This window comes from Bison bison, unplaced genomic scaffold (genome assembly GCF_000754665.1).
Source record: "Bison bison bison isolate TAMUID 2011002044 unplaced genomic scaffold, Bison_UMD1.0 scf7180017864370, whole genome shotgun sequence".
Lineage (NCBI taxonomy): Eukaryota > Metazoa > Chordata > Mammalia > Artiodactyla > Bovidae > Bison > Bison bison.
Genome location: NW_011494942.1, coordinates 10725551 through 10746162, shown reverse-complemented (window position 1 = coordinate 10746162; position 20612 = coordinate 10725551). Strand labels below are relative to the sequence as shown.

The window sequence follows — 20612 nt, the reverse complement described above, 5'->3', positions numbered from 1 at the left end:
CTGAATAGATTTGTCTCTGTATTTTGTTTATGGAAAGTTTCTATAAACAGAAATTATTGCCTAGTAAACACTGAATGAAGTTAAAGGGAATACAAGAAAGAGTAGTCCTATTTATTGATCATCTACCATACTCAAATTAGTCAAACAGACCACAAAATTAATTGAGATTAAGTAATTCAGGTGTTGGAAATAGTGTTAGATTGTAGACGGCATTCTTATCTCAAGGAGCCTATTTTATAGTGGGGAGACATAAGTGGGAAAACACTGATAATAAATACATAATGACATATACAATATATTTTAGAAAACTGATAATAATGGGAGGGAAATTCTTGGGAAGGGAAGTAGGGTGGGATTCAAAGCACAAGCGGTGGGTACAGCCTTGGATAGGACCAGAGGCTGGTGGATTTAGGGAAAAGAAAATAAAGTAGTCCCTTTTTATTTCACATATGTTCTAGGGAAGAATGCAGTGAGAGTGAGTGGTGAGAGGGTATTAGAAGGGGTGAAGTCATTAATTTGGAGAGTGAGAAAGTATAAGGTACTAGGGGAATGTACTTGATATCACACTTGGTTCTTTACTTGTGAGAGATTATTTAGCAAAAACTGTCCTTCCAACAAACTCTGTTAATGGAAATTTTGCTACCTATGGTGTGGCCAAGGGGATTAAGAAAAAAATTTCCCCCTACTCTCACTAGGCTGATTGGAATACGAATTAGCACTGGGCTAGTAGGAAATCCATAGATAGCAATGTCTAGTGGATGGTGTATCACCTTTGACACGAATGACCTTAGCAACAGTTTCCTTCCTTTGGAATTTGAAACTAGGAACCGAAGAGAAAGAGGCAATTAGCAGAAACTGAAGGAGAATAGTAAGAGATGGTATACCACAGAGTCAGGGTCCTGAAAAGTTAAAGTCAGGAGAAAGCAAAATCTATGCTGAAGCTGAAGAAATCTTTCAGAAAGAACAGGAAGGATATGCAGAGAGAAGCAAAGAAGGAAGAGAGGTAGAACAGAGTCTTTCTAACTGCCTCATTTCCTGAAGACATTCCAGGTCCAGTTTCTTTTTTTCTTTTTCTAAAATTAATTTTTATTGGAGTATAGTTTCTCCAATTTAGGAGCAGGAAGAAAGTGAAAAAGCTGGCTTAAAACTCAGTGTTCAAAAACTAAGATCATGACCTCTGGTCCCATCACTTCGTGACAAATAGATGGAGAAACAATGGAAATGGTGACAGACTATTTTCTTGGGCTCCAAAATCACTGCAGATGGTGACTGCAGCCATGAAATTAAAAGACACTTGCTCCTTGGAAGAAAACCTATCACAAACCTAGATAGCATATTAAAAAGCAGAGACATTACTTTGCCAACAAAGGTCTGTCTAAGAGTTTGAACAAGCTCTGGGAGATGGTGATGGACAGGGAAGCCTGGCATGCTGCAGTCCATGAAGTCAAAAAGAGTTGGACATGACTGAGCAACTGAACAACAGCAATAATATTTGCATTGCAATGTTGTATTAGTTTCTACTATACAGGAAAATGAATCAGCTGTACATATACATATACATTATTCACTCAGTCGTGTCTGACTCTGCAGCCCGTGGACTTGTAGCCTGCCAGGCTCCTCTGTCCATGGGATTCTCCAGGCAAAAGTACTGGAGTGGGTAGCTCTTTGGCCCTCCCTTTTGGACTTGCTTCCCCTTCAGATCATTACAGTGCATTCAGCGGAGCTCCCTGGGCTGTACAGTAGGTTCTCATTGGTTGTCTATTTTATACATAGTGTCAATAGTGTATGTGTGCCAATCCCAGTCTCCCAAATTCAATTTCAATCAGCATGTTTCCTTACAGAAAATCCACTTTGACTGGAACGAGGTTGAGTGTGGATGGCTGCCATCTCAGTGTACCCAACATCTACTTTCTCTGGCTAATAGCAGGCTCATTCTATATTTCTCTAGGAAAACTATTCTTCCTCAGTGAAGTCCATGAAATTTGGATGCAGCTGATTTTTAGGTAGCTTGTCCTTCTTCTCCACCTTACTGCAACTTTCTGATTATATAAAAGAGAAGGCACCAGAGCTGACCTCTAAGGCAGAAATAGGAAAAACACCAGTACCTGTGCTCCCATCTCCTCTACTCACCCACCTCCTCCTGGCCTGTGACTCACTGAGCCCAGATTCTGCCTTAGTCATTGTTGTGAGGGATAGATCCTGTTTGCTTTGTCTGCTTGAGGTTTCTTAAAGCTCTGAATTCTGTCATCTCCTGGAGTTGATTTCTTTTGATAAGTAACTGACAGCAATCAGGAGAGAAATTTAGTCTTAGAATTTTAAAGTTTTGTCTAAAAGCTTAGTATTAGGATATAGGCTACATAAATGAATTCTGACAGATTCTAGTATTAAGTATACCTAAGACAAAGAAATTGTGCCATCACAGGGAAAATATTGCCAAATTTTCTTTTCTTAAGAACCTTAGGATTAAGAGTTGAAACATAAGATACAGTGATTGCATCACCCTTTCATAGTCACCCAAGCTTAGAACATGCCATCACCTATGGCTGCTCTGAACATCAAATCAGTCACCAGGACCTTGACTACATCTGTTTCTTCACGACCATTCCCATTGCCACCAGGCCTGGTCCAGGCCTTCATTATCTTGTGCCTAGATCATTGCAGTATGGTTACAATTTGTCTCTGACTGGATTTTTTTTCTTCACTTGTTTCACTATGCACACATGTTCCTATGGCCTTGCTAAGATGATAGATTATCACAGCATCTCACTGATCAAAACCCAAACTCCATTTCATAGCTCTACAAATCCTCTTGATTTGGTCCATGCCTGCTTTTCACTCCTCTATGTGAGCTCTCTGCCTAGTTCATCAATAACACAGTCAATGAGCACTTATGGGGTAGCAGGATCTGTGATATGGCTGGATATGCAATTAGGAATAAGATAAGATACTGCCTTTATCATCCCAGAGCAAATATTCTACTGGAGCAGCCAGACAAGTAGGGAGGAAATAAGATCCACTGGAGTGAATTCTACTCCAGTGAGAGCATGGAGAATTAGGGGATACAAAAGCAGTAGCAACTCATCCAGTTCTAGAGGTCCCAACAAGGCTTGTTGAGAAGATGGCATCTCCCTTGAGTCCTGTAAGACAAGTAGGCCTCTTTGTTCATTGACCCAACATATGAGAGACACCCTTCAAGATGCAGCTCAAACTTCAACCCATGAAATAATTCCTCACCACCTGGTTAGTGCCTCTCATCTCCTCTTCCTGCTCTGAGCTGCTCTTGTTGTTCAGTCGCCAAGTTGTGTCTGACTCTACATGACCCCCACAGACTGCAGTGCACAAGTCTCCTCTGTCCTCCACTGTCTCCTGGAGTTTGCTCAGATTCATGTCTATTGAGTCCATGATGTTATCTAACCAATGCATCCTCTGCCCACCCTTCTTTTGCCTTCAATCTTTACCAGCATCAGGGTCTTTTCTAATGAGTCAGCTCTTCCCATCAGGTGGCCAAAGTATTTGAGCTTCAGCTTCAGCAACAGTCCTTCCAATGAATATTCAGGTTTGATATTCTTTAGGGTTGACTGGTTTGATCTCCTTGCAGTCCAAGGGACTCTCAAGAGATTTCTCCAGCACCACAATTCAAAAGCATCAATTCTTCAGAACTAAGCCTTCTTTATGGACCAACTCTCACATCCGCACATGACTACTGGAAAACCCATAGCTTTGACAGTATAGACATTTGTCTGCAAACTGGTGTCTCTGCTTTTTAATACGCTGTGTAGGTTTGTCATAGCTTTACTTCCAAGGAGTGAGCTGCTATAGCATTCATCTATTTGTTCATTCAATCAGCAAATATTTAATATGTCCTAGTAGGTAGCGGGAACTTCGAGGTTTTGAGATACAACAGTGAATAAAGAGTAAGTCCTTGATCTTGAGAACTTATATTCAAATGGAGCAAAGAGATAATATTAGACAAACATGTAACATGTCATTTGGTGATAGTCCCTGTCCCTCTAAAACATGGTAAGAAACAGAAGGTGGGGAGGAGCTATTTTAGGTAGAATGAAGTCTCCCTGCTAAGGTAACATTTGAGCAGAAAGACATTAAGTTTAAAAAGCTGAGGGAAGAAGTTTCCAGGCTGGAGGACCATTGAGTGTAAAGCCATACAGCCAGGAGAGTGTGGAGTTATAGGAACAGTGCTGACCTGGAAACAGTCATTTGACTTTTCAGTGGCTTACTGTTGTTCAATCGCCAAGCTGTGTCAACTCTTTATGACTCCATGGACTGCAGCATGCCAGGCTTCCCTGTCCCTCACCATCTCCCAGAGTTTACCCAAGTTTATGTCCATTGAATCGGTGATACCATCCAACCATCTCATCCTCTGCTGCCCTCTTCTCATTCTGCCTTCAATCTTTCTCAGCATCAGGGTCTTTTCCAGTGAGTCAGCTATTCACATCATGTGGCCAAAGCATTGGAGCATTGCCCTTTTCATATGGGTCTGAGCTGTTCCTCTCAAACATGTTTTCGGTTTATGGAGGCTAAGAACTTCCAATGAATATTCAGGGTTGATTGCCTTTAGGATTGACTAGTTTTATCTCCTTGCTGTCCAAGGGACTCCGCTATAATTGTCTCTATTATTCTTGCTTCTGATTTTCCGCATGCAGTCCAGTGTCTCCACGAGGCTATCAGGAAGTGTTCACTAACTGAAGGAAGTGAGATTTACGATTTACTCATGCTTTCAATGAATTATTAAGTGTTGTAAGGCACTTGTACTTCCCTTACCTGCCTGGTATTAAAAGAGCACAGTCCTTTACCACAGAAACAAAGGGGGATGTGGTGGGGAGGCGGGTGCAGAAACTGAAACTATCCTCCAAATATCAATTTCAGGAGCCTGAGAGTCTGCCTCTAGGGCAAGAGCTAGAACACTTCTGGCAAAGTTTCTGTGGATTTTAATGTAGTAGGGACAATCTGGGAACCAGAGTTGAATGAATGACTCCCTCAAAACCGATTGAGTGAACTGTAGTCTGTGGGCTGATTAAGTATTGATCGGTGACTCAGCTCAGGTCTGAAACAGCCTTAGAACTATCTTCTGATTAAGCCATAAAGAAAAAGACTTGTTCTGTGATTTAACTCACAGTCTCATTGAGGAAGCTGTGAACTTCTTTAGGAATAGGAAATTAAGAAAGTTTGAAAATTTCCTCAAGTGTTTGACTTTTAAAAATATTGATGCTCCAGATATCACTCAGGCACATAATTTAATTAAGGAACAGATGGCCCTGAAATCTCCAGATTTATTCTTATTTGAAACTCAGGAAGTACCTGATTCACTTTTCATTAGTTATTTTAAGATATGTTTAGCATGTGAATTCTTGTGGGGCTAAGTTTGACTAGTGTGGTCTGTGGACCTCTGGGGACCCTGTGACATTGAAATTATTTTTGTAATGATGCTATGATGTCATTCTCTATTCACTGTGTTAACATCTGCACCAGTGGTAGGGACATCTGCTGGTGCCTTTGCAGAAATCAAGTAGGGAGCCCCAGACATCGTGTTCTTCATTGCCATGCACTCAGGTTAAAAAGATGCAAGTCTTACCATGTCCTTGATGAAGCAGTGAAAATGCATTAAATCTCAGCCCTTGAGTGCATGTCTTTCAAATAGAGTGTACACATTAAGCACTACTGTATACCCAAATGCAATGATTGCATATAGGAAAAGCCATTGTTTGAGTTGCAGGCAGAACAACATTTTTACCTAAAGGAATATCTATAAACAATTTGTTTTTTTTTAATCAAAAAATGAATAAAGTGGACCTGTCACTTCAAGGAAAATAACTGATATTATTATTCAAATTATTATTTGAAAGCTTAAATTTTATCATTGTTACCAAATGTCAGTTATTTTCCTTGAAGTGATGAGCCCAATTTATTCATTTTTTGATAAAATGATGGTTTGTAGCTCTTCCTTTAAGTTAGAATGTTGTTCAGTTTGCAACTCAAACAACACAAATTGATATAAACATCTTCTTAGGCTATCAACTCTTTAGGATCCTTAATTATATAATTGTTACATAATAAAATGATCTAATAATCTAATCAGTAACACAGAAAACTTTCTCACTTTCCCTTGTTGGTGTGAATGACTGCTTAGATAAATGAATTCAGTACATGCATGGATAAATATTTAGATGGATTCTTTCTCTCAGCTTCAGTCTTGGAATCAGAGGGTTAAGTTAAATACCAGCCTCAGTTCATGATTAACATTCCCTGTAAAGCTCTGGTCCTGTTTTCTTTGAATTCTTCTAAGGTTTGCCAGATATCCTTTCTTTTTTTTTCATGTGTACTTGTAAACACATATTATGGTTTCACGTTGCATGTGTTTAATTTGCATAAATGTGATATATTACAATATATACATCACTTATTTTTCTATTTTTCATTTTAGCACTAAATTTTAAAGATCTAGACACTGCATGCCAATAAGAAAAGCTGTACAGAAACAATATCTGACTTATGTACATTTTTCTTATCGTGTATAGCTAGAGATTTTATGGCAGCATTAGAAAGTTTTGTCCTTTAACATGACAAACACGAAAAACCACCTCCAAGCTATAAAATTTATACAACCAAATACAAAACGACTTTACCATTTGCTCTCAAAGACCATAGCACTTAACAGCTTTTATCGATGATCCGTGTGCTTGTTCACACCATGAGAGTTTTGAATAAACATAACTGCAAGGCTTCAAAATCTTGGCTCCACAATTGTCTGATCATAGGCAAGTTATTTAACCTGTCTTTCAGTCTCATTATCTGTAAAGTGGGGTTAATAATTGTATCTACACCACCTACATCGTGTTGACATGAGACATGACATTAAATGTATGAATATTTGTCAAGTGCTGAGAACAGCACGTGGAACATAGGAGGCAAGCATTATATAGGCACTTGTGAAATGAAATGAATGACAAGAGTATGCCATCAGAGAACATCAGCTTGTTCCCATGAATCATAATATGCTTTTCCCGTTAGAGCATTTCTCCCCTTTATCTTCCTGAGGAAAGTGTTTTGGTAATAAAGACACTGAATGATCATGGATAGGGTTTGGTGGCTCATACTCATTATTTTAATAGGCATTCAGTTTTCATACCTCAGAAAGAAATCTTAAATGCTCTGAGAGTGATATCACATCCTTTGATTTTTTTTTTTTTATAAAATATTCTAAATAGCTATTAGATTCTCAGTATAAGAATGAGGAGCTGAGACTCATGGATCAAAAAGACTCTTGTGCATTTGCACGCTTATTCACTCAGTCGTATTCGACTCTTCACAACTCCATGGCCTGTAGCCCATCAGGCTCCTCTGTCCATGGGGTTTTTCAGGCAAGAATACTGGAGTGGGTTGCCATTTCCTCCTCCTGGGGATCATCCCAACCCAGGGATTGAACCCACACCTCCTGTATCTCCTGCATTGCAGGCAGATTCTTTACCCACTAAGCCACTGGGGAAGCCCTTGGTGCATTTTACACTAAGAAAAGAAAAGGATGTACATTTCATATCAAATACAGTAAGTTGCCAAGTTCTTTAAGGGCCACAGGGCGTCCTCTTTTTCCCCATCAGGACTTCTGTGAATTCACCGTTCCCTCCTGGCCACAGAAAACAGAATTCCCAGTCCAGAGTTGTGAAGTTGTAGCAACTACAAGCACCTCCAGGTACTTTCCATGACCAAATAATTCCTGGCATAAGGCACTACAGTGTTCACTGTTTTTCCCCTTATCGCTAATGATGATATCATTTGGATGCACTAACTGAGTATCAGAAATAGATGAGCATTTTTAATGGGACTTGAAGAAGGCTTTCAAATGAAAAACCAACCATGGGATGAATTTCTTAATTTGAAAACCAAGCTAAATGTAATCGTTCCAGACTGTTTTGCATTATAGGCCATTGCTAACTTCCTTCCCAAGAGTGCTTGCAATCACTTGCTTTTCAGATTGGGTGCCCTGGGATATAGCCAGATTAACTCTGAGCTGTGAATTTTACAAGTGCTCTTGTTTAACCTATAATGGATTTAAATAGAGCCATTCCACAAAAGGCAAACATGGTAATTGTTTGCCATGGAATTTTATTTTATTTTTTGCATGAAACAGGGTAAAAGAATATGCTGGCTTTGACTTTCTGGATCTTTGCACAGCCAGAAGTCTGAGAGAATAAGCACTGAAGTTCAAATTAGAGCCCCAGATGGAAACACAAACAGGGTCCACCACTGTGTCTTTTTCATGCTTCAGAGCTCCGTTGTGGACAGAAATGTGTTTCTAGTTAAAATGTAATCATTTCCAATTCCTTCTGATCACTGGATCATATTGGAAAGAAACAGCCCGAGGACTACAGTTGCTTTTAATTACCAGTGAATGTTGATTGAAATTATCATTTCCTTCCTATACATTTGTATTTTTATAGAACAAACAAGAATAAAGACATGGCATCTTTATACTTTTAAGTGTATTTTGAGAAAGATCCCTGTTTAACTTTATACTCTTTGGGTTAGAATTTTTTTCAGGATTGGATTTTCCCAAGTTACCACACCATGGATTGCAGAAAGAGCTAGGTCAGTTTAACATCCTTGAAGGATCAAGTTTTAAAATATAGGTGGTGTTTTTAATATTCAGGAAGACTGTCAAGAGTCCATGTGCTTCTCTGATTGAAAAATTCATACTGTAAGATACTCTGGACAAGGTTTTTTGTGTGTTTTTTTTTTTTTCCTAACTCTACCATCTTCCTACTTTCCCAAACCGTTTTGAAAATGAATGATTATTGAGAAAGACAAACCAAAAAGCCAAAAACACCCTCTTTCACACTAATGTCATAGTATATTCAATATTTAAAATTTTATGTTAGTTTTGATATTCATATATTTTTGAAATGGTGTAAATAAAAGCTATCCCTCTTCTTAGCTGGAACCTGAGAATTGTATCCTAAAATCCAGCAACGAACAGTGGCACGAAATTCTGCTCAAAATAGGAATGAACGGCAAACATGAAGAAACCATAAACCTGACGTGATGTCTTCTCCAGCATCTTAATTCTGAACAACTTACATGGCTAAGTAAATGTGCTCTCTGATATTTTCCTGATTGTTTCAAGATTTCTATCTACAAGTTTAAGAGAAATGTCTCTGGAAATTGATTCCATTGTAGAAATACACAATCTCTAAAGTGAATCCTGTATTTGGGTTTTCCAAGGAGACACTGGCAATAAAGAGAGGAAATTTATATGCATTATCTGGCAGGATCTCATAAAGCAGTATGTTTAATCAATCCACAGAATGTTAATTAATTGCATAAGATGTGGAGTCACAGATTCCTAGGTGGCTCAGATTCATCATTACTATTTCTGTGACCTTGGGCAAATAATTCAACTTTTCTATGTTCAAATTCTCTCACCTGATAAATGGCTAATTATAACCCCTCCCTCAAGAGCTCTGGAGAGAAATAAATCAGATAAAATGAAGTGTTTGGCAAGGCAACAGAAACATAATTAGTCTTGAATAGCAATTATTATTATTATGTGTGGGTATATGGCAATACACCAGAAAGAATAAACTATTGGCCCTGCCTTCAGGAATATTATCCTCTCCCTTAGGTTTTGATACACATTTATGAAAAGACATATTTATTGCAAATCAGGATATAATTTAGTGAGCTTAGTAAAATTTTAGGACTCTAGAGAGAAAGAAATTTCTGTAGAATGCAGTGGTGTGATAAGGTTTAATGGGGTGAGAGGATTTGAGCTGGACCATAAATGAAATGTAGGATTCAGACATTGAGAAAGGAAGTATAGTTTACTCCAAATATGAAAAGTGGGAGGGAAAATGGTCTTGTGTGTGAGACTTTGGGGGATATCTCTAGATAAATGGATATACACATTTGGCTACAGCAGAAGGTCCTTCTTGTACAAGAGACTATGAGAACTTGTGGAAAGGTAGGTTATAGATGTCTTTAATGGCCCTGAGAATTTTTGAGTAAGGGAATGAGATGGTAACAGTTGAAGAAGATTTATTTGGTTGCTTATGTTCAGTGAGCTGAAGGAAGGATCAGATAGAGGAAGGATGATGAAGGAAGAGGTAATTTATATGTGGACCAAAATGGAGGTCATGAGCTTGGAAAGAGAACATAATGATAATACCAAATTAAATAATGCAGTTTACAGCCATAACCTGATTCAATCCAGCGAACAACCCTAAATAATAGATACCATCATTTTAGCCACTTTGTTGGTAAGAAAAGGGCTTTCCAGGTGGCACTAGTGGTAAAGAACCCTCCTGCCAATGCAGGAGACGTAAGAGATGCTAGTTTGATCCCTGGCTCAGAAAGATCCCCTGGAGTAGGAAATAACCCGCTCCAATAATCTTGCCTGAAAAATTCCATGGACAGAGGAGCCCGGCGGGCTACCGTTCATGGGGCCAAACACAGCTGAGCAACTGAGCACATAATTGATGAGAAAACCGAAGCCATCAAGGTTAAGCAAATAATCTGGATAGCACATCTAGACTGTGAAAATGGTAGGATTTAAAGTCTGGTTTTCTGATTCCAGAATTCAATCACTTATCCATTGTACCATACTGCCTGCTACTTAGGAGAAAATTGGTGCCTAGAAATGTATATGGTATTTACCTTATTCAATACCGTTTCTTCTTAGATCACATCCTACCTTGATTAATACTGTGGGGGAAAAAAAGAAAACCAAGCAAATGAGAAAAGCAAAGTGGGAAAGCTTTATAGTGGAAAAAAGAAAGGCTGCAGGTATACTATGACTGAGTGCTATTGGCATGGAGAAGCTGTAGGCAGGCTTAGCTAGAAATGGGCATCTTATGTGATTGATCAGGGGTATACACTTAACTTTCCCTGGTTGGTACTAAGTTGGGAGTGGGCACAAAAATGAGGGAAGCTTATTAATCAAGTTATTAATCAGTTATTAATCAAGCCCTGGCCATTTGGGGTCAAGTGGCCTGACTGTTACAGCAGTTACTGTTTAGTTTTCTGGATTGTCACCAGAGATAGCAATCTGGTTTTCTCACATCTGACTTATAGCTGGCTGGCGTCTTGGGATGTTTATTATACATAAAGGGTTTGGTTTCCTAGGCAGCTTGCTGCAGATTTTGGACTAAAGTTCTGTTTTTATATGCAGTTTTCTGGCTGTTTCCTATTTGTATATTCAATCTCTGAATACTTTTTTTAGGGTTTAGTTGTTTTCAAACACCTTAAGTTACCTTCTGATTTTGGGGAAAAAAAAAACAAAGCATAATTCAAGATTTAAATGTTAGAAATTTAGTTGAAAATTTATTTGGCAGCACTAAATTGAAACAGAGTATTTGAGGCTTACAGATGTGCAATTTTTACCCCAGAACCAACTACATGCACAATCTACCCATGCCTGGTTGTATATCTCATCTTCATGCCCACCCCTTTTCTGTATCTCCCTTGTATCACGGGGAGGAACCCTGAAACTACATTTCCCAGAATCCCAAGCTAAAGAGGAACTCCATTATTCTACAGCATCAGCCATAGGCAGGCAAGTGAGGGTTGATGGATGGTTCACAGTGGGTGTTGCCAGTGGTTCCCAAAAGACGTCCTAAGAATCATTTTATTTGTTGAAACAGCTGAGATCCAGGAAGCAGCTTTCCTGATAATTTTTGTACTTGTAAATTTCCTGAAAGCTTGCAGGGGCTTTCCTGACCTTTGCTGTCTTAGCCCTTGTAATGGTTTGGTAAATCTTTAATTCCCTACCGTTAAATCATGTTTCATGCAAAATCTGTAGAGTGATTTTTGTCATTCTGACTGACCCTGACTGAATGATCAGACACTGCCAAATTCAGGGGTGTACACAATCCTCTGAGACTATGCTGGATGAGAATAGGATATGCTTTATTGTTAAACAACCAAGGCAACTGGGACAACGAGAGTAAATGCTTTAGGTTTCATATATTATACTTAGCTTCTTAATATAGAAAAGTGAGAGTGTTAGTCGCTCAGTCATGTCCAACTCTTTGCAACCCCATGGACTGTAGTCCTCTAGGTTCCTCTGTCCATGGAATTCTCCAGGCAAGAATACTGGAATGGGTAGCCATTCCCTTCTCTGGGGAATCTTCCAGACTCAGGGATAGGGTCTCCTGCATTGCAGGCAGATTCTTTCCCATCTGAGCCACCAGGGAAGCTTTTCTTTATATAGACATCCTTCCTTATTTTCTTTATCTTCTCTATGTTCAGCACAAAACCTAGCACAAATTGGTCACTCAAAACAATTTCTGTTAAATCAAATTGAATTAAATATACAGGTGAATGGAAGATGAAATAGGAATTTTGAAGCAGACCAATGCATAAAAGCAGTTGATCAAAAATGAAAGTAGATATAAAAAGGAAAATAATACAATCATAAGTGACAGTAAAAATATATCCTGCTAAGGCCCTAGAGGAAATTCAACATCAAAGCATTAATTTGGAACAGTCTTAGAATTATCCTAGGGCTTATTTCTGGTTGTATTTCACCTTCTAAGCCTTTCCCTCACATTCCTTCATGTCTACTTCTCTTAACTCCTTCCAGACTGATCTCAAATCAGTCTCAAATTTGAGACTGATCTCAAATCATTTTCTGCCATCTCTGTTGTTTCTGTCCTAATCTGAGCAGTGCTTGTCTCACTGGACTTTTGCAGTAGCCTCCAAACTGGGCTGTTGCTTCCACTGCAGCCCCTCTGATTTATTCTCTAGTGCTGCACTGTCTATCTGGTAGCCACCCAGCCACATGTGGCTACAGAGCACTGGAAATGCTGCTTGCTTGAACTGAGATATTTGTAAGTTTAAAACACACACTGAATTTCAAAGACTTAGTAAGGGGAAAAAATGTGAGATGTCAACATGTTTTTTTGTTTTTTTTTTTAAACATTGCTTATAATAATGATTGGGCTTCCTTGGTGGCTCAGATGGTAAAAAATTCACCTGCAATGTAGGAGACCTGGGTTCGATCCTTGGGTTGGGAAGATCCCCTGGAGGAGGGCACAGCAACTCACTCCAGTATTCTTGTCTAGAGAATCCCATGGACAAAGGGGCCTGGTGGGCTGCAGTCCACAGAGTCACAAAGATTCTAAAGTGACTGAGTGACTAACACTTCCTCTAACTTCAGATCTATCCCTAGAGCTGTCGACTGGTCTGCAGCAGTCAGAGATGCACAGGCAGATTTTTATATTCAATCCCTAGAGGAATCAAACCCCTATCCAGACAGGGGTCCATATAGTCAAGGCTATGGTCTTCCCACTGGTCACGTGTGTTTGTGAGAGCTGGACCATAAAGAAGGCAGAGAGCCAAAGAATTGATTTCTTTGAACTGTGGTGCTGGAGAAGACTTCTGAGAGTCCTTTCAACAGCAGGGAGATAAAAACCAGTCAATGTTAAGGGAAATCAACCCTGAATACTCACTGGAAGGACTGATGCTGAAGCTGAAGCTCCAGTATTTTTGTCACCTGATGTGAACAGCCAATTCAGTGGAAAAGACCCTGATAGTGGGAAAGAGTGAAGGGAAAAGGAGAAGAGGGTGTCAGAAGATGAGATGGCTGGATGGCATACCTATGCAATGGACATGAACTTGGGCAAACTTCAGGAGATGGTGAGGGATACGGAGACCTGATGCGCTGCTGTCCATGAGGTCACAAAGAGTCAGACACAACTGGGCGACTGAACAACAACAACATGATAATGATCAGATAGTTTGGATATGTTGAGTTAAACAAAGCATATCAATAAAATTAATTTGATATGTTTTTTTTTTTTACTTAAAAACATGACCAATAGAAAATTTGAATGCCCTATGTGGCTGCTGTAGACAATAGTCAGTAGTCTTTTTAAAACAAAAATTAGTTTATATTGTTATTCTGCTTTAAATATTGCCCAGAGGATAAAAACCAAAATGTGTACTATTTCCTTCAAGCTCCTGTCTAATCTGGCCTCTGCCCACCTCTCAAGCCCTATTTCATGCTCCTCGATGGCTGATAACTTTCAGCTTCTTGCAGTTCCTCAAAGGCATCCTTTTCTTCTTGGAAGTTCCTTTTCACATGTTCTCTCCAACCTGAAATGCCTTTCCTTGTATCTTTTTGTAATAAATTAGTAATCTAGTAAGTAATTTTTCCAGTAGTCATGTATGGATGTGAGAGTTGGACTGTGAAGAAAGCTGAGTGCCGAAGAATTGATGCTTTTGAACTGTGGTGTTGGAGAAGACTCTTGAGAGTCCCTTGGCCTGCAAGGAGATCCAACCAGTCCATTCTAAAGGAAATCAGTCCTGGGTGTTCATTGGAAGGACTGATGCTGAAGCTGAAACTCCAATACTTTGGCCACCTGATGCAAAGACTTGACTCATTGGAAAAGACTCTGATGCTGGGAGGGATTGGGGGCAGGAGGAGAAGGGGACAACAGGATGAGATGGCTGGATGGCATCACCAACTCGATGGACGTGAGTTTGAGTGAACTCTGGGAGATGGTGATGGACAGGGAGGCCTGGTGTGCTACGATTCATGGGGTCACAAAGAGTTGGACATGACTAAGCGACTGAACTGAACTGAAGTAAAATGTTGAAAAGACTCTGATGCTGGGAAAGATTGAAGGCAGGAGGAGAAGGGGATGACAGAGGACGAGATGGTTAGATAGCATCACTGCATGGACATGAGTTTGAGTGAATTCCAGGATATGGTGAAGGTCAGGGAAGCCTGATGTGCTGCAGTTCATGGGGTCACAAAGAGTCAGACACAACTGAACAACTGAAGGATGACAATGAGCCACTCTAGCCAATTATTGTATCAAATCAGTGTGGGGTTGAGGAGAGGGCATGGTTGGTTTTGTGGAACCTCCAATTTGTAGCAAATCAATCAGAAACAGTGGTGACAACCTGGCCTTATAATTGGTAGCTGAAGTTGGGGAGTGGGCACTGCCATTAGCTGGATCCCACATCCTGCCATCTCTGGCCACCAAGTCACTTTCCGTGTTTGTGGCTACACTTCAATGGTGGGAGTGCCCCAGGGTAAGTTGTTCAGTGGAGAGTGTTCATCTTTTCTTAAAACTTTGTGCAGTTGCCAGCTGTCTGCTTATGTGTATGTATATGTTAAAAATCAGGACTGAAATTAGAATTATAAAATTGGAATTTCAAAAAGCTGCGTGAATTTAAGGTTTATATCATGGGAGAATACTCCTTTGTCACAACCTAAAGCCCCACCGGAGTTTAAGGCATAGAGATGAAATTTCTGTCACTCAAAATGGGATAACACATGGAAGTGATCCTTGTTTAAAGGTCTGAAGCATTAAGTAAGACCTAACCTTAATTGTATTGTATCTTCTCCAAGTTGGGTATTATGTAGAAACACTCCATCTTTTCAAAAGGAAACTTCAGGCCAACTATTCTATTATGCCATTTCTCTGCCAGGTTTTATCCTCTCAGTGCAGTTGTTTGGTTTTCCCAGGTACTATCTTAAATGAATTGTCAGCAAGATCTAGTCTCAATTGCTTCACACCTGAGCTCTATTATAACTCTCTTTCTCTCTACTCTGTCTTATCACCAAAGCCCATGATAGCTACTGAAGTCTGTTTCATCATTCACCGTTCTAATAGTCAGTGGTCTTTTGATGGCCTGGATCTACCTGTACCACATTGATACGCTGATGGATCCTAACTATTTGTTCCACTGTGGAACCTCTAACTGGAGAAGGCAATGGCACCCCACTCCAGTACTTTTGCCTAGAAAATCCCATGGACAGAGGAGCCTGGTAGGCTGCAGTCCATGGGTTCGCTAGAGTCGGACACAACTGAGCGACTTCACTTTCACTTTTTCACTTTCATGCATTGGAGAAGGAAATGGCAACCCACTCCAGTGTTCTTGCCTGGAGAATCCCAGAGACGGGGGAGCCTGGTGGGCTGCCGTTTCTGGGGTTGCACAGAGTCGGACACGACTGAAGCAACTTAGCAGCAGCCAGAACCTCTAACAAAGTACTCCAAAAGGCAGAACAACCCCAGGTTGAAAATCCTCTCCTTTTAAATATGCAGCCAAACAACGTGATACAACCACTCTATAAATTAGATGCATATCTGCCTTTAGAAAAAAAGTTCTGATTATTTTAATGGTTGGAAATTTACAAAATCTTTGTTAATTCAGCTCCTTCAAAATTTAGATGCCAAGATGGGATTAAACACACACAAAAATGTAATTAGGGAAATGGCTTTGAGAGAACAGGGAGACAAAGAAGGCTGAGAGATTCTTTTGATCACAGTGCAAGGATAGTGAACAAAAAGAGGGAAGGAAGGCTGGATGGAAAGATCTGAAACTATCGTGTGATCTAAGAAGGTTCAGCAAGGTCCTCAGGGAGTCTTGAAGCCATAAGTGGACACCAGAGGAGTCTTGCACTCCCAGGAATGGCCTGTCTTAGAAGTCCTTCAGTGCTCAGTCCTTATTGGAAAGAACCCATGAGAAGCCTGGCCCCACTGCAAACCCAGGGATGGATCTGAGAGTATCATAGCTGGAGCCCTTGATCAAGTTCTCTGGTTAGAGGTATGTGAGGCATGTTCTCATGTCCACTACAATATTTTCCTAAAAATGTAAATGCAGGACATTCCTGGTGATCCAGTGGTTAAGAATCCACCTGCCAATTCAGAGAACATGGGTTCAGTTCCTGGTTTGGGAAGATTCCACATGCTGTCAGGCAACTAAGCCTGTGAACCCCAACTACGGAGCCCACACTCTAGACACCACGCTCTGCAACAAGAGAAGCCACCACAGTGAAAAACTCGTGCGCCCCAGCTAGAGAGTAGCCTCCAATTGCCACAACTAAGAAAAGCCTGTGAGCAGCAGTGAAAACCTAACACAGCCAAAAATAAATACATTTTAAAAAATTTAAATATAATCCAGGATTCAGGAATTAGTTTCATATAAATTATTCAAATGCACCTAATTACAATTTCTATAACAGTAGGATTTTTATATTTTTACTGAAATAAGACTGGACATAGTACGAAGTAAAACAAATAGTCCTCAAATCAACATACTTCATAAGTCAGGAGCAAAGGAATCTTAATGCTAAGGTCCCAGTGATGAGCTGATTTCATTTACTCCTTAAAGCTGACATTGTTATGGCTTAGGCAATAAAATACATTAGGCTACACTTTTTTAAAAATTATTTTTATTTTTAATCTATTTTTATAAGAAAAATTAATTTTTGTTTATTTCTGTTAACATCTTTTTTTTTTCATTTGAACTTTTTCTTTTATATTGTGTGTGTTAGTTGCTCAATCATGTCCAACTCTTTGCGACCCCATGGATTGTAGCCTCCTAGGTTCCTCTGTCCATGGGATTCTCCAGGCAAGAATACTGGAGTGGGTTGCCATTGCCTCCTCCAGTCTTTTATATTCCAGTATAGTCAATTAACAATGGTGTGATAGTTTCAGGTGAACAGTGAAGGCTGCCACATAACATTGAACAGAGTTCCACGAGCTTCTCTGGTGGCTCAGACAGTAAAGAATCCGCCTGCAATGAGGGAGACCTGGGTTCAATCCTGGGTTGAGAAGATCCCCTGGAGAATGGAACAGCTACTCACTCTAGTATTCTGGCCTGGAGAATTCCATGGACAGAGGAGCCTGGCAGGCTACAGTCCATGGGGTTGCAAAGAGTCAGACATGACTGAGCAACTTTCACTTCCACTTCCATGTGCTGCTATATGATAGATCCTTGTTGGTTATCTATTTCCCTTGGTGGCTCAGTTGGTGAAGAAACCACCTGCAATGCAGAAGATGGAGGTTCGATCCCTGGATCAGGAAGATCCCCGGAAGAAGGAAATTGCAACCCACTCTAGTATTCTTGCCTGGAAAGTTCCATGGACAGAGGAGCCTGGTGGGCTCCAGCCCATAGGATCACAAAGAGTTGGACACTGAGCATGCACATGTTCTGCCAAGTTCCCTGGATGCATAACACTCTATTTTAATGGGTCATATCCCCAATTATGTTTTCACAAAATGACCTTCCCTAGCATAGTAGACTGGACACTAACTGTAGCTCGGTCAAATAATTTCTATATTTGGCTTTAATAATATGACTCATATATTCTAAAATAGTATTGAGACAGAACTCAAAGAATTTAGAAAAGATAATAAGCCTGCTCATTAGACTAAGCTAGATGTTCCCAATTACCTGAGACTATGGGAAGATCATTGGCCAGTCCCTAATAGAGGTCAATTTATAGCAGAATTTATAATCAGTTTCCTGAAATACAAAATGTATATCACTCAAAACCCAAGAGAATATTAGAAAATAAACAAAATTTTATTTTAATCATTGAAATGTTATTTTAATATGTTTTAAAAAGATATAACTAATCTAGCAAAACCTTGAGTTTATAGATAAAATTAAGTAAAACAAAATTTTAAGACAAATATCAAGTAATATTATGTTGGTAAGCAGACATGGAAGAATTCGAATGATAAAGATGATGTGGTAGGATGGATAACGGGCCCCCCCAAATGTCCACATACAAATCCCAGAATCTGAATGTTACCTTATGTGGTAAAAAGGACTTTGCAGATATGATTAAGTTAGGGATGTTGAGATGGAGAGATTATCCTGGATTATCTGCATGGGTCTAATGTAATCACAAGGATCTTCTAAAAGGGAGACAGAAAGGTCAAAGACAAAGAAGTAGGTGTGGCAAGGTCAGCAAGAGGTTAGAGTGATGGGAGGAAAAGGCCAGCAGCCAAGGAACACTGATGGCTTCTAGAAGCTGAGAAAGACAAGGAATGAATTCTCCCCTGAAACTCCAAGAAGGAACCACTCCCTGATTTTAATCCCATAAGACTCACTTAGACTTCTGACCTGCAGAAATGTAAGAGAACAAATTCTTCTTCTTTTAAGCCATTAAGTCTATGACAATTTATGATAGCAGAAGTAGGAAACGAATACAGCTGACAGTCCAATGACTGACATTTGTGCAGCATTGCTTCAGTAAGTGTCTGAGTGCAGGTGTGTTATGTTGTGATCAAGACAATAGTCATAAACTACAGATTCCAGGCTGCAGTGTATTTTGTGTATTCATCATTCAACAAATATTTCTGCAAGTCGTTCACTGTGCTGTGCTTAGTTGCTCCGTCGTGTCATTCTTTGTGTCCCCATGAACTGTAGCCCACCAGGCTCCTCTGTCTATGGGGATTCTCCAGGCAAGAATAATGGAGTGGATTCCCATGCCCTCCTCCACAGGATCTTCCCAATCCAGGGATCGAACCCAGGTCGCCCATCTTGCAGGCAGATTCTTTACAGTTTGAGTCAGCAGGGTAGCCAAGAATACTGGAGTGGGTATCCTATCCCTTCTCTAGGGGAATATTCCTGACCCAGGAATCAAACTAGGATCTCCTGCATTGTAGGCAGATTCTTCACCAGCTGAGCTACCAGGGAAGCCCAGTTGTTCATTACCCTGGTGTATAATTCATCTAGATCTGGAGACCTGAAATCATTTCTATAATTTAGTGATAATAATTATAATAATTAGTAGCAGTTATTGAGTATTAAGCAGGTCAGGCATTGTTCTAAGAAGTTTATACATATTATCTAACTATGGGATATTATTTAAATTATGGGATAGTTTCTATTTTAATTCCCATTTTATAGATGACCTTGCTGAGGAATAAGAGGTGAAATACTTGCCCAAGATCACACAGTTTCGGAATCAGGTTTGAAACTATAGATCTATCTCTGTCAGGAGCCTGGATTTTTACCAAGTTTAAGGGGCCCTGAATTTCTTTTCCAATTTCCTTGCCTAATGTGGGTTTCACTCCCCCACTATGTTGGCTCACTCTCTTGGCTGCAGAAGACAAAGCAAAGTAAGAATGGAATAGTTCCAACTTCCTTCTGATATCTGATGACATTAAACCATTCCCTACCCATACCTTCTGTCAATTCTGAATGCTTGTCACCCAATATTTACTAATTCAGTGTTTACTAAAAACTTTCTCAATAGGAAGTTACTTCAAACATAATATCAAGTAAAATAGTTTTTAACAGTACTCTTGCCTGGAAAATCCCATGGACAGAGGAGCCTGGTAGGCTGCAGTCCATGGGATCGCTGAGTCAGACACGACTGAGCGACTTCATTTTGACTTTTCACTTTCATGCATTGGAGAAGGAAATGGCAACCCACTCCAGTGTTCTTGCCTGGAGAATCCCAGGGAAGGGGGAGCCTGGTGGGCTGCCATCTATGGAATCACAGAGAGTCAGACATCACTGAAGCAACTTAGCAGCAGCAAGCAAAAACTTATATGCAGAGTACATCATGAGAAATGCTGGGCTGGAGGAAGCACAAGCTAGAATAAAGATTGCCAGGAGAAATATTAATAACCTCAGATATGCAGATGACACCACCCTTATGACAGAAAGTGAAGAAGAACTAAAGAGCCTCTTGATGAAAGTGAAAGAGGAGAGTGAAAAAGTTGGCTTAAAGCTCAACATTCAGAAAACTAAGATCATGGCATCCGGTCCCATCACTTCATGGGAAATAGATGAAGAAACAGTGGAAACAGTGGCTGACTTTAATTTTCTGGGCTCCAAAATCACTG

At 39.9% G+C, this 20612-nt stretch overlaps 1 long non-coding RNA gene across 3 annotated transcripts in view; it reads left to right on the top strand.

The window, feature by feature from the left end:
• LOC105000227 overlaps positions 1-20612 on the top strand; it is a 127559-nt gene that overhangs the window by 13207 nt on the left and 93740 nt on the right. Inside the window, exon 2 of one of the 3 annotated variants that reach the window (XR_826702.1) lies at positions 8948-9098. The exons of the other annotated variants lie outside the window; for them this stretch is intronic. This is a non-coding gene — a long non-coding RNA (uncharacterized LOC105000227). The remainder of the gene's footprint in view (positions 1-8947; positions 9099-20612) is intronic. 3 annotated transcript variants of the gene reach the window in all.